The sequence below is a fragment of the Chiloscyllium punctatum genome, chromosome 13, assembly GCF_047496795.1.
Source record: "Chiloscyllium punctatum isolate Juve2018m chromosome 13, sChiPun1.3, whole genome shotgun sequence".
Lineage (NCBI taxonomy): Eukaryota > Metazoa > Chordata > Chondrichthyes > Orectolobiformes > Hemiscylliidae > Chiloscyllium > Chiloscyllium punctatum.
Window position 1 is genome coordinate 65,164,062 of NC_092751.1, and position 11,036 is coordinate 65,175,097.

Below are 11,036 nucleotides of genomic sequence, written 5' to 3' on the forward strand. Positions count from 1 at the left end.
CCTTCCCCCTTACTTCCCCCTTTACTTTTTTCCCACTCCTTCCCCTCTTTTCTTCTCTCCTCTCTTCTTCTCCACCTCTTCCTTCTCCTTCCTTCCCCCTTCTCTCCTTTCCCATCTCTCCTTCTCCCCTCTCTCCTTCCCTCTTCCTTCCCCTCTCTCCACATCCACCTCTCCTTCCCTTGTCCTTACCCACTTCCCTCACCGCCTCTCTCCTTCTCCACCTCTCCTTCCCCCTTCCATCCCCTCTCTCCTTCCCCATCTCTCCTTCCTGCCTCTCTCTCTCCTTCACCACTCTCTCCTCCCCTCTCTCCGTCCCCCTTCCTTCCCCTCTCTCCTTCTCCCACTGTCTCATTCCCCCTCTCTCCTTCTCCTCTCTCTCCTTTTCCCCCTCACCTTCCCCCCTCCCCTTCACTCTATCCTTCTCCCCTCTCTCCTTCCCCTTTTCTTCCTCTCTCTCCTTCCCCCCTCCCCCCTCTCTATCTCCCCACTCTCCTTTCCCCTTCCTTCCCCCCTCCTTCTCCTTTCTCTCTTTCCCCCCTCGCCTTCCCCCTTCCTTCTCATCTCTACTTTCTCCTTCATACCCCCATTTCCTTCCCTCACTCTCTCCTTGCCCCCTCTCTCCTTCCCCCTCTCCTTCCCCTCTCTCCTTCTCACCTCTCTCCTTCCGCCTTCCTTCTCCCCTCTCCTCCCCTCTCACTTCCCCCATTCATTCCCCTCTCTCCTTCGCCCTTCTCTCCTTCCCCCTCTCCTACCTCACTCTCTCCTTCCCCCTCTCCTTCCCCCCTCACCTTCAGCACTCTCTCCTTCTCCCCCCCTCTCCTTCCCCTTCCCCACTCTCTCTTTCCCCACCTCTCTCCTTTCTCCCCCTCCCCTTCTCTCCTTCCCCCCTTCCCCCTTCCTTCTCCCCTCTCTCCTTCCTCCCCTTCTCTCCTTCCTCCTTCTTTCCACTCTCCCCTTCTCCCCTGTCTCCTTCCCCCTTCCTTCCCGTCTCTTGTTGTTCCTTCCTTGCCCCCTCTCCTTCTCCCCGTTCTCCTCTCTCCCCTTCCTTCCCCTCTCTAATTCTCCCCTCTCTCCTCCCCCTTCCTTCCCCTCTTCTCTCTCTCCTTGCTCTTCTCTTTCCTCCTCCCTCTCCTTCTCCCCTCTCTCCGTCGCCCTTCCTTGCTCCTCCTTCCCCCCTCTCTCCTTCTCCCCTCTCTCCCTTCCCAACTCTCTCCTTCCCCCTCTCCTTCACCACTCTCTCCTTCTCCCCTCCCTCCTTCCCTTCACCTTCTCCCTCTCCTTCACCACTCTCTCCTTCCCCCCATCTCCTTCCCCCTCTCTTCATTCCCCCTCTCATTCCACCCTCTCCATCACCTCTCTCTCCTTCTCCCTCTCTCCTTCCACCTCTTCTTCCCCTCTCCTTCACACTCTCATCTCTACCTCTCTTACCCTCTTCTCCTTCTACCCTCTCTCCTTCCCTCTCCTTCCCACTTCCTTCTACCTCTCCTTCTCCCCTCGCTCCTTCCCCTTCCTTCCTCTCTATCCTTCTCCCTCTCTTCTTCCCCTTCCTTCCCACTGTCCTTCACCGCTCTCTCCTTACCCCATGTCCGTCTCCCTTCTCTCCTTCCCTCTTCTTCCTCTCTTCTCATCCTCTTCTCCTCTCCTCCTCTCTCCTTCGCTCCTCCTTCCCCCTTCGATTCCTCTCCTTCATTCCTCTCCTTCTCCTCTCTCTCCCTCTTCCTTCCCCTCTCTCCTTCTCCCCTCTCTCTTTCCCCATTCCTTCCCCTCTCTCCTTCCCCACTCTCTCCTTCCCCTGTCCTTCCCCCCTCACTTTCAGCACTCTCTCCTTCTCCCCTCTCTCCTTCCCCTTCTCCTTTACCACTCTCTCCTTCTCCCTCTCCTTCCCCCCTCTCCTTCTCCCTCTCTCCTTCCCAACTGTCTCCTTCCCCTCTCTCCTTCATCACTCTCTCATTCTCCCCTCTCTCCTTCCCCCCTTCCTTGCCTATCCATCCCCCTTCCTTCTCCCCCTCCTTCTCCACTCTCTATTTCCCCCTTCCCTTCTCTCCTTCCCCCCATTCCCTCCTCACCCCTTCTCCTCTCTCTCCTTCTCCCTCTCCTTCCCCCCTTTCTCATTCTCCCTCTCCTTCCCCCTCTCCTTCTCCTCTCTCTCCTCCCCCTTCCTTCCCCTCTCTCCTTCTACCTCTCTCTCCTTCCCCCTCCTCCCCCCCTCCTTCCCCACTCTCTCCTTCCCCTCTCTCTTTCTCTACCTCTTTCCCCCTTCCCTTCTCTCTTTCCCCACTCCTTCTTCCCCCTCCTCCCCCCTCTCCTTCCCCACTCTCTCCGTCCCAACTCTCTCCTTCCCCCTCTCCTTCACCACTCTCTCCTTCTCCCCTCCCTCCTTCCCCTTCACCTTCTCCCTCTCCTTCACCACTCTCTCCTTCCCCTCTCTCTTCCCCCCTCCTCCCTCCCTCTCTCCTTCCCCCCTCTCTCTTTCTCCACCTCTACTTCCCTCTTTCATCCCTACCTCGTTACCCCATCTCTCATTCCCCCTCTCCTTCTCGTCTCTCTCCTTCCTTCCTTCCCCCTATCCTTTCCTCTCTCTCCTTCTACCCCCTCTCCTCCCCCTCTCCTTCTCCCCCCTCTCCTTCTCCCTTCCTTCTCCTCTCTCCTACCCCTCTCTCTCTGCTTCTCCCCTCTCTCCTTTCCCTGCCTTCCCCTCTCTATCCCACTTCTCTCCTTCTCCCCTCTCTCCTTCCCACCCCCTTCCCCTCTCTCTGTTCCCCTCTCTCCTCCCCCCTTCCTTCCCCTCTCTCCTTCTCCCCTCTCTCCTTCCCCCTTCCTCCTACTCTCTCTTCTCCCCTCTCTCCTACCTCCTCTCCTCCCCCCTCTCCTTCTCCCCACTCTCCTTCTCGCCTCTCTCCTTCCCCCTTCCTTCTTTTCTCTCCATTCCCCTTCTCTCCTTCCCCCCTCTCTCCTTCTCCCCTCTCTCCATCCCCCTTCCTTCCCCCTCTACTTTTTCCCACTCCTTCCCCTCTTTACTTCTCCCCTCTCTTATTCTCCACCTCTCCTTCCCCCTTCCTTCCCCCATCTATCCTTTCCCATCTCTCCTTCTCCCCTCTCTCCTTCCCTCTTCCTTCCCCTCTCTCCACATCCACCTCTCCTTCCCACTTCCCTCACCGCCTCTCTCCTTCTCCACCTCTCCTTCCCCCTTCCATCCCCTCTCTCCTTCTCCCTTCTCTCCTTCCCCCCTCTCCTTCCACCTCTCCTTCCCACCCTCTCCTTCACCACTCTCTCCTCCCCTCTCTCCGTCCCCCTTCCTTCCCCTCTCTCCTTCCCCCACTGTCTCATTCCCCCTCTCTCCTTCTCCTCTCTCTCCTTTTCCCCCTCACCTTCCCCCCTCCCCTTCACTCTATCCTTCTCCCCTCTCTCCTTCCCCTTTTCTTCCTCTCTCTCCTTCCCCCCTCTCTCTATCTCCCCCACTCTCCTTTCCCCTTCCTTTCCCCCCTCCTTCTCCTCTCTCTCTTTCCCCCCTCTCCTTCCCCCTTCCTTCTCATCTCTCCTATCTCCTTCATACCCCATTTCCTTCCCTCACTCTCTCCTTGCCCCCTCTCCTTCCCCCTCCTCTCCTTCTCACTTCTCTCCTTCCGCCTTCCTTCTCCCCTCTCCTCCCCTCTCTCTTTCCCCATTCATTCCCCTCTCTCCTTCGCCCTTCTCTCCTTCCCCCCTCCTACCTCACTCTCTCCTTCCCCCTCTCCATCCCCCCCTCACCTTCAGCACTCTCTCCTTCTCCCCCCTCTCCTTCCCCCTCCCCCTCACCTTCCCCACTCTCTCTTTCTCCCCTCTCTCCTTCCCCCCCTTCCCCCCCTCTTTCTTCTCCCCTCTCTCCTTCCTCCTTCCTTCCACTCTCCCCTTCTCCCCTTCTCCTTCCCCCTTCCTTCCCGTCTCTTGTTGTTCCTTCCTTGCCCCTCTCCTTCTCCCCTCTCTCCTCTCCCCTTCCTTGCCCCCTCTCCTTCTCCCCTCTCTCCTCTCCCCTTCCTTCCCCTCTCTCCTTCTCCCCTCTCTCCTCCCCCTACCTTCCCCTCTCTCCTTCTCCCCCTCTCTCCTTCCCCCTTCCTTCCCCTCTCTCCTTCAGCCCTCTCTCCTTCTCCCTTCCTCCTCCCCTCTCCTTCTCCCCTCTCTCCGTCCCCCTTCCTTGCTCCTCCTTCCCCCCTCTCTCCTTCCCCCTCTCCTTCACCACTTTCTCCTTCTCACCTCTCTCCTTCCCCCTTCCTTCCCCTCTCCTTGCCCCTTCCTTCTCCCCGCTCCTTATCCCCTCTCTCCTTCTCCCCCTCCTTCCCCGTCTCCTTCCACCCTCTCCTTCACCACTCGCTCCTTCTCCCCTCTCTCTTTCCCCGTCTCTTCCCCCTCTCCTTCTCCCATCTCTCCTTCCCCACTCTTTCCTTCCCCCTCTCCTGCCCCCCTCACCTTCACCACTCTCTCCTTCTCCCCTCAATCCTTCCCCACCTCTCCTTCCCTCACTCCTTCCCCCTCTCCTTCACCACTCTCTCATTCTCCGCTCTCTCCTTCCTCCACTCCTTCCCCTCTCTCCTGCACCGATCTCTCATTCTCCCCTCTCTCCTTCCCCCCCTCCTTCCCCTCTCTCCTGCACCAATCTCTCATTCTCCCCTCTCTCCTTCTCTCTTCCTTCCCCTCTCTCCATCTCCACCTCTCCTCCCCCTGTCCTTACCCTATTTCCACCCCGCCTCTCTCCTTCTCCACCTCTCCTTCCCCCTTCTATCCCCTCTCTCCTTCCCCCATCACTCCTTCCCGCCGCTCTCCTTCTCCCTTCTCTCCTTCCCCCCTCACTTCTCCCACTTCTTCACCACACTCTCCTTCTCCACTCTCTCCTTCCCCCTTCTTTCCCCTCTCTCCTTTTCCCACTCTCTCCTTCCCCCCTCTCTCCTTCTCCCCTCTCACCTTCCCCACTCTCCTTCACCACTCTATCCTTCTCCCCTCTCCCTTCCCCTTTTCTTCCTCTCTCTCCTTCCACCCTTTCCTCCTCTCCATCTCCCCTCTCTCCTTCCCCTTCCTTCTCGTCTCTCCTTTCTCCTTCCTACCCCCATTTCCTTCCCCCACTCTCTCCTTCCCCCCTCTCCCCTTCTCCCATCTCACGTTCCCCCCTCTCCTTCACCACTCTATCCTTCTCCCCTCTCTCCTTCCCCTTTCCTTCCCCCTCTCTCCTTCCCCGCCATCCCCCCTCTCGCTCCCCCCTCTCTCCTTCCCCCTCTCTCCTTCTACCCTCTCTCGTTCCCCCTCACCTTCACCACTCTCTCCTTCTCCCCCTCTCTCCTTCCCCGTCTCCTTCCCCCCCGTCTCCTTCACCACTCTCTCCTTCTCCCCTCTCTCCTTCCCAACTCTCTCCTTCCTCCTCTACTTCCCCCCTCACCTTCACCACTCTCTCCTTCTCCCCTCTCTCCTTCCCCTTCACCTTCTCCCTCTCCTTCACCACTCTCTCCTTCCCCCCACCTCCTTCCCCCCACTCCTTCACCCTCTCTCATTCTCCCCTCTCCCCTTCCTCCCCTCCTTCCCCCTCTGCTTCCCCCCTCTCCTGCACCACTCTCTTATTCTCCCCTCTCTCCTTCCCCACTCTCTCCTTCCCCCTCTCCTTCCCCCCTCACCTTCACCACTCTCTCCTTCTCCCCTCTCCCCTTCCCTTCACCTTCTCCCTCTCCATCACCACTCTCTCCTTCTCCCCTCTCTCCTTCCACCCTTTCCTTCCCCCTCTCCTTCACCACTCTCTCATTCTCCCCTCTCTCCTTCCCGCTTCTTTACCCTCTCTCCTTCTACCCTCCCTCTTTCCCCTCTCCTTCCCACTTCCTTCTACCTTCTCCTTCTCCCCTCGCTCCTTCCCCTTTCCTTCCCCTCTCTCCTTCTCCCATCACTTCCTTCCCCCTTCCTTCTCCTCTCCTTCTCCCCTCTCTGCTTCCCCCTTCCTTCCCCTCTTTCCTTCACCACTCTCTCCTTCCCCCCTGTCCATCTCCCCTCTCTCCTTCCCCTCTTCCTTCCCCTCTCTCCATCTCCACCTGTCCTTCCCCTGTCCTTACCCTCTTTCCACCCCGCCTCTCTCCTCCTCTACCTCTCCTTCCCCCTTCCATCCCCTCTCTCCTTCCCCCATCTCTCCTTCCCGCCTTTCCTTCTCCCTTCTCTCCTTCCCCTCTCTCCTTCCCCCCTCTTCTTCCCCCTCTCCTTCCCCCTCTCCTTCACCACTCTCTCCTTCCCCCTTCCTTCCCCTCTCAACTTCCCCCACTCTCTTCTTCCCCCTCTCTCCTTCTCCCCCTTTCTCCTTCTCCCCTCTCTCCTTCCCCTTTTCTTCCTCTCTCTCCTTCCCCCTTCCCCCCTCTCTCTCCTTCCCCCTCCCCCCCTCTCTCTATCTCCCCTCTCTACTTCCCCCTTCCTATCCCCCCTCCTTCTCCTCTCTCTCCTTCCCCCCGACTCCTTCCCCCTTCCTTCTCATCTCTCCTTTCTCCTTCGTGCCCCATTTCCTTCCCCACCTCTCTTCTCCCATCTCTCCTTCTCATTTCATTCTCCTCTCTCCTTCTTCACTCTCTCCTTCTCCCCTCTCTCCTTCCCCCCTTCCATTCCCTATTCTTCCCCCTTCCTTCTCCCCCTCCTTCTCCACTCTCTCTTTCCCCCTTTCCTTCTCTCCTTCCCGCATTCCGTCCTCCCCTCCTTCTCCTCTCTCTCCTCCCCCTTCCTTCCCCTCTCTCCTTCTACCCTCTCTCCTTCCCCCTCTCCTTCCCCCCTCTCTCTTTCTCCACCTCTTTCCCCTTCCCTTCTCTCCTTCCCCCACTCCCTTCTTCCCCCTCCTTCTCCCCTTCTCCTTCCCCCCTCCTTTTCCCTCTCCTCCTCCTCTCTCCTCCCCCTTCCCTCCCCACTCTCCTCCCCCCCTCCTCCCCCCCTCCTTCCTCTCTCTCTCTCTTTCCCCCCTCTCTCTTTCTCCACCTCTATTTCCTCCTTTTTTCCCCTCTCTCCTTACCCCATCTCTCTTTCCCCCCTCCTTCTCCTCTCTCTCCTTCCCCCTTCCTTCCCCCTATCCTTTCCTCTCTCTCCTTCTCCCCCCCTCTCCTCCCACTCTCCTTCTCCTCTCTCCTACCCCTCTCTCTGCTTCTCCACTACCTCTCTCTGCTTCTCCACTATCTCCTTTCCCTGCCTTCCCTTCTCTCCTTCCCCACTTCTCTCCTTCTCCCCCTCTCCTTCCCACTCCCTTCCCCTCTCTGTTTCCCCTCTCTCCTCCCCCCTTCCTTCCCCTCTGTCATTCTCCACTCTTTCCTTTCCCCTTCCTTCCACTTTCTCCTTATCCCCCTCTCCTTCTCCCCTCTCTCCTCCCCCCCCTCTCCTCCCCCCTTCCTTCCCCTCTGTCCTTCTCGCCTCTCTCCTTCCCCCTTCCTTCTTTTCTCTCCTTCCTCCCATCTATCCTTCCCCCCTCTCTCTCCTTCGACCCTCTCTCCTACCCCGTACCTTCCCACTCTCCTTTTTCACTCTCTCCTTCCCCACTCCTTCCCATCTTTTCTTCTCCCTCTCTTCTTCTCCAATTCTTCTACCCCCTTCCTTCCTCTCTCTCCTTCCCCCATCTCTCCTTTCCCACTCTCTCCTTCTCCTCTCTCTCCTTCCCTTTCCTTCCCCCTCTCCTTCCCCACTCACCTTCATCATTATTTCCTTCTCCCCCTCTCCTTCCCCCTCTCCTCCTCTCTCCTTCTCCCCTTTCTCCTTCTCCCTTCCTTCTCCCCTCTCCTTCTCCCCTCTCTCATTCCCCTTCACCTTCTCCCTCTCCTTCACCACTCTCTCCTTCTCCCCCTCTCTCCTTCACCCTCTCCTTCACCACTCTCTCATTCACCCCTCTCTCCTTCCCCCTTCTTTACCCTCTCTCCTTCTACCCTCTCTCCTTCCCCTTTCCTTCTCCCCTTGCTCCTTCCCCCTTCCTTCCCCTCTCTCCTTCTCCCATCACTCCTTCCCGCTTCCTTCCCCTCTCCTTCCCCTCTCCTTCTTCCCTCTCTGCTTCCCCTCTTCTTTCCCCTCTTTCCTTCACCACACTCTCCTTCTCCCCACTTTCCTTCCCTCTTCCTTCCCCTCTCTCCATCTCCACGTATCCTTCCCCTGTCCTTACCCTCTTTCCACCCTGCCTCTCTCCTCCTCCACCTCTCTTTCCCCCTTCCATCCCCTCTCTCCTTCCCCCATCACTCCTTCCCAACTCTCTCCTTCTCCCCTCTCTCCTTCCCCCCCCCCCCCCCCCCCCCCCCCCCCCCCCCCTCCCCCCCCCCCCCCCTCCTTCCCCTCTCACCTTCCCCCACTCTCCTCCTTCCCCCGTCTCTCCTTCTCCCCTCTCTCCTTCTCTCCTCTCACCTCCCCCCTCTCCTTCACCCACTCTATGCTTCTCCCCTCTCTCCTTCCCCCCTTCCATTCCCTATCCTTCCCCCTTCCTTCTCCCCCTCCTTCTCCTTCTCCACTCTCTCTTTCCCCTTCCCTTCTCTCCTTCCCCCATTCCCTCCTCCCCTCCTTCTCCTCTCTCTCCTTCTCCATCTCCTTACCCCCTCTCCTTCCCCTTCCTTCCCCTCTCTCCTTCTACCCTCTCTCCTTCCCCCTCTCCTTCCCCACTCTCTCTTTCTCCACCTCTTTCCCCCTTCCCTTCTCTCCTTGGCACACTCCCTTCTTCCCCCTCCTTCTCCCCCTTCTCCTTCCCCCCTCCTTTTCCCTCTCCTTCTCCTCTCTCTCCTCCCCCTTCCCTCCCCACTCTCTTTCCACCCTCCTCCCCCACTCCTTCCTCTCTCTCTCTCTCCTTCCGCCCTCTCTCTCTTTCTCCAACTCTACTTCCTCCTTTCTTCTCCCTCTCCTTACCCCATCTCTCTTTCCCCCCCTCCTTCTCCTCTCTTTCCTTCCCCTTCCTTCCCCCTATCCTTTCCTCTCTCTCCTTCTCCTCCCTCCTCCCCCCTCCTTCTCCCCTCTCTCCTTCCCCCCTCTCTCCTTCTCCCCTGTCTCCTTCCACCTTCCTTCCTTTCCCAACCTCCTTCTCCCCTGTCTCCTTCCCCCACCCTTCCCGTCTCTCGTTATTCCTCCCTTCCTCCCTCTCCTTCTCCCCTCTATCCTCCCCCCTTCCTTCCACTCTCTTCTTCCCCACCCGACTCCTTCTCCCGTCGCTCCTTCCCCCTTCCTTCCCCTCTCTCCTTCACCACTCTCTCCTTCCCCCAATCTCTCCTTCCCCCTTCCTTCCCCTCTCTCCTTCACCACTCTCTCCTTCAGCGCACTATCCTTCCCCCTTCCTCCTCCCCTCTCCTTCTCCCCTCTCTCCGTCCCCCTTCCTTGCTCCTCCTTCCCCCCTCTCTCCTTCCCCTCTCCTTCCCCCTCTCCTTCACTACTCTGTCCTTCTCCCCTCTCTCCTTCCCCCTTCCTTCCCCTCTCCTTCCCCCTTCCTTCTCCCCTCTCCTTATCCACTCTCTCTTTCCCCCTTTCTTCCCCTCTCTCCTTCTCCCCCTCCCTCCCCGTCTCCTTCCACCCTCTCCTTCACCACTCTCTCCTTCTCCCCTCTCTCCTTCCTCCGTCTCTCTTTCCAAACTCCTTCCCCCCTCACCTTCACCACTCTCTCCTTCTCCCCTATCTCCTTTCCCCCTTCCTCCTCTCCTTCACCACTCTCTCATTCTCCCCTCTCTCCTTCCCCCTTCTTTCCCCTCTCTGCTTCTCCCCTCTCTCCTTCCCCTCTCCTTCCCCCTTCCTTCTCACCTCTCCTTCTCCCCTCGCTCCTTCCCCCTTCCTTTCACCACTCTCTCCTTCAGCCCACTATCCTTCCCCCTTCCTCCTCCCCTCTCCTTCTCCCCTCTCTCCAACCCCCTTCCTTGCTCCTCCTTCCCCCCTCTCTCCTTCCCCTCTCCTTCCCCCTCTCCTTCACCACTCTGTCCTTCTCCCCTCTCTCCTTCCCCCTTCCTTCCCCTCTCCTTCCCTCTTCTTTCTCCCCTCTCCTTATCCACACTCTCTTTCTCCCTTTCTTCCCCTCTCTCCTTCTCCCCCTCCTTCCCCCATTCACCTTCCCCCCTCTCCTTCACCACTCTCTCCTTCTCCCCTCTCTCCTTCCCCTCTCCTTCCCCTTCCTTCACACCACTCCTTCTTCCCTCGCTCCTTCCCCCTTCCTTACCCTTTCTCCTTCTCCCCTCTCTCCTTCCCCCTTCCTTCCACTCTCCCCTTCTCCCCGTCTCCTTCCCCCTTCCTTTCCCCCCTCCTTCTTCCCTCTCACCTTCCCCATCTCCTTCCCCCCTCTCCTTCTCCCCTCTCTCCTTGTCTCTTCCTTCCCCTCTTTCCTTCACCACTCTCTCCTTCCCCCCTCCCTCTTTCTCCACCTCTCCTTCCCCTTCTTTCCCCTCTCTCCTTCTCCCATCACTCCTTCCCCCTTCCTTCCCCGCTCCTTCTCGCCTCTTTCCTTCTCCCCATCTCTCCTTCCAAATTCCATTCCCTCTTTCTTTCTCCCCTCTCTGCTTCTCCCTTCCTTCCCCTCTTTCCTTCACCACTCTCTCCTTCTCCCCTCTCTCCTTCCCTCTTCCTTCCCCTCTCTCCATCTCCACCTCTCCTTCCCCTGTCCTTACCCTCTTTCCTCCCCGCCTCTCTCCTTCTCCAACTCTCCTTCCCCCTTCCGTCCCCTCTCTCCTTCCCCCATCTCTCCTTCCCCCTTCCTTCCCCTCTTTCCTTCACCACTCTCTCCTTCCCCCTCTCCTTCTCCCCTCTCACCTTCTCTCTTCCTTCCCCTCTCTCCACCTCCACCTCTCCTTCCCCTGTCCTTACCCTCCTTCCTAGCCGCCGCTCTCCTTCTCCAACTCTCTTCCCCCTTCCATCCCCTCTCTCCTTCCCCCATCACTCCTTCCCGCCTCTCTCCTTCCCCCTTCCTTCCTCTCTCTCCTTACCCCACTCTCTCCTTCTCCCCTCTCTCCTTCTCCCCTCTCTCCTTCTCCTTTTCTTCCTCTCTCTCCTTCCCCCTTCCTTCCCCTCTCCTTCCCCCGTCTCCTTTACCACTCTCTCCTTCTCCCCTCTCTCCTTCCCCT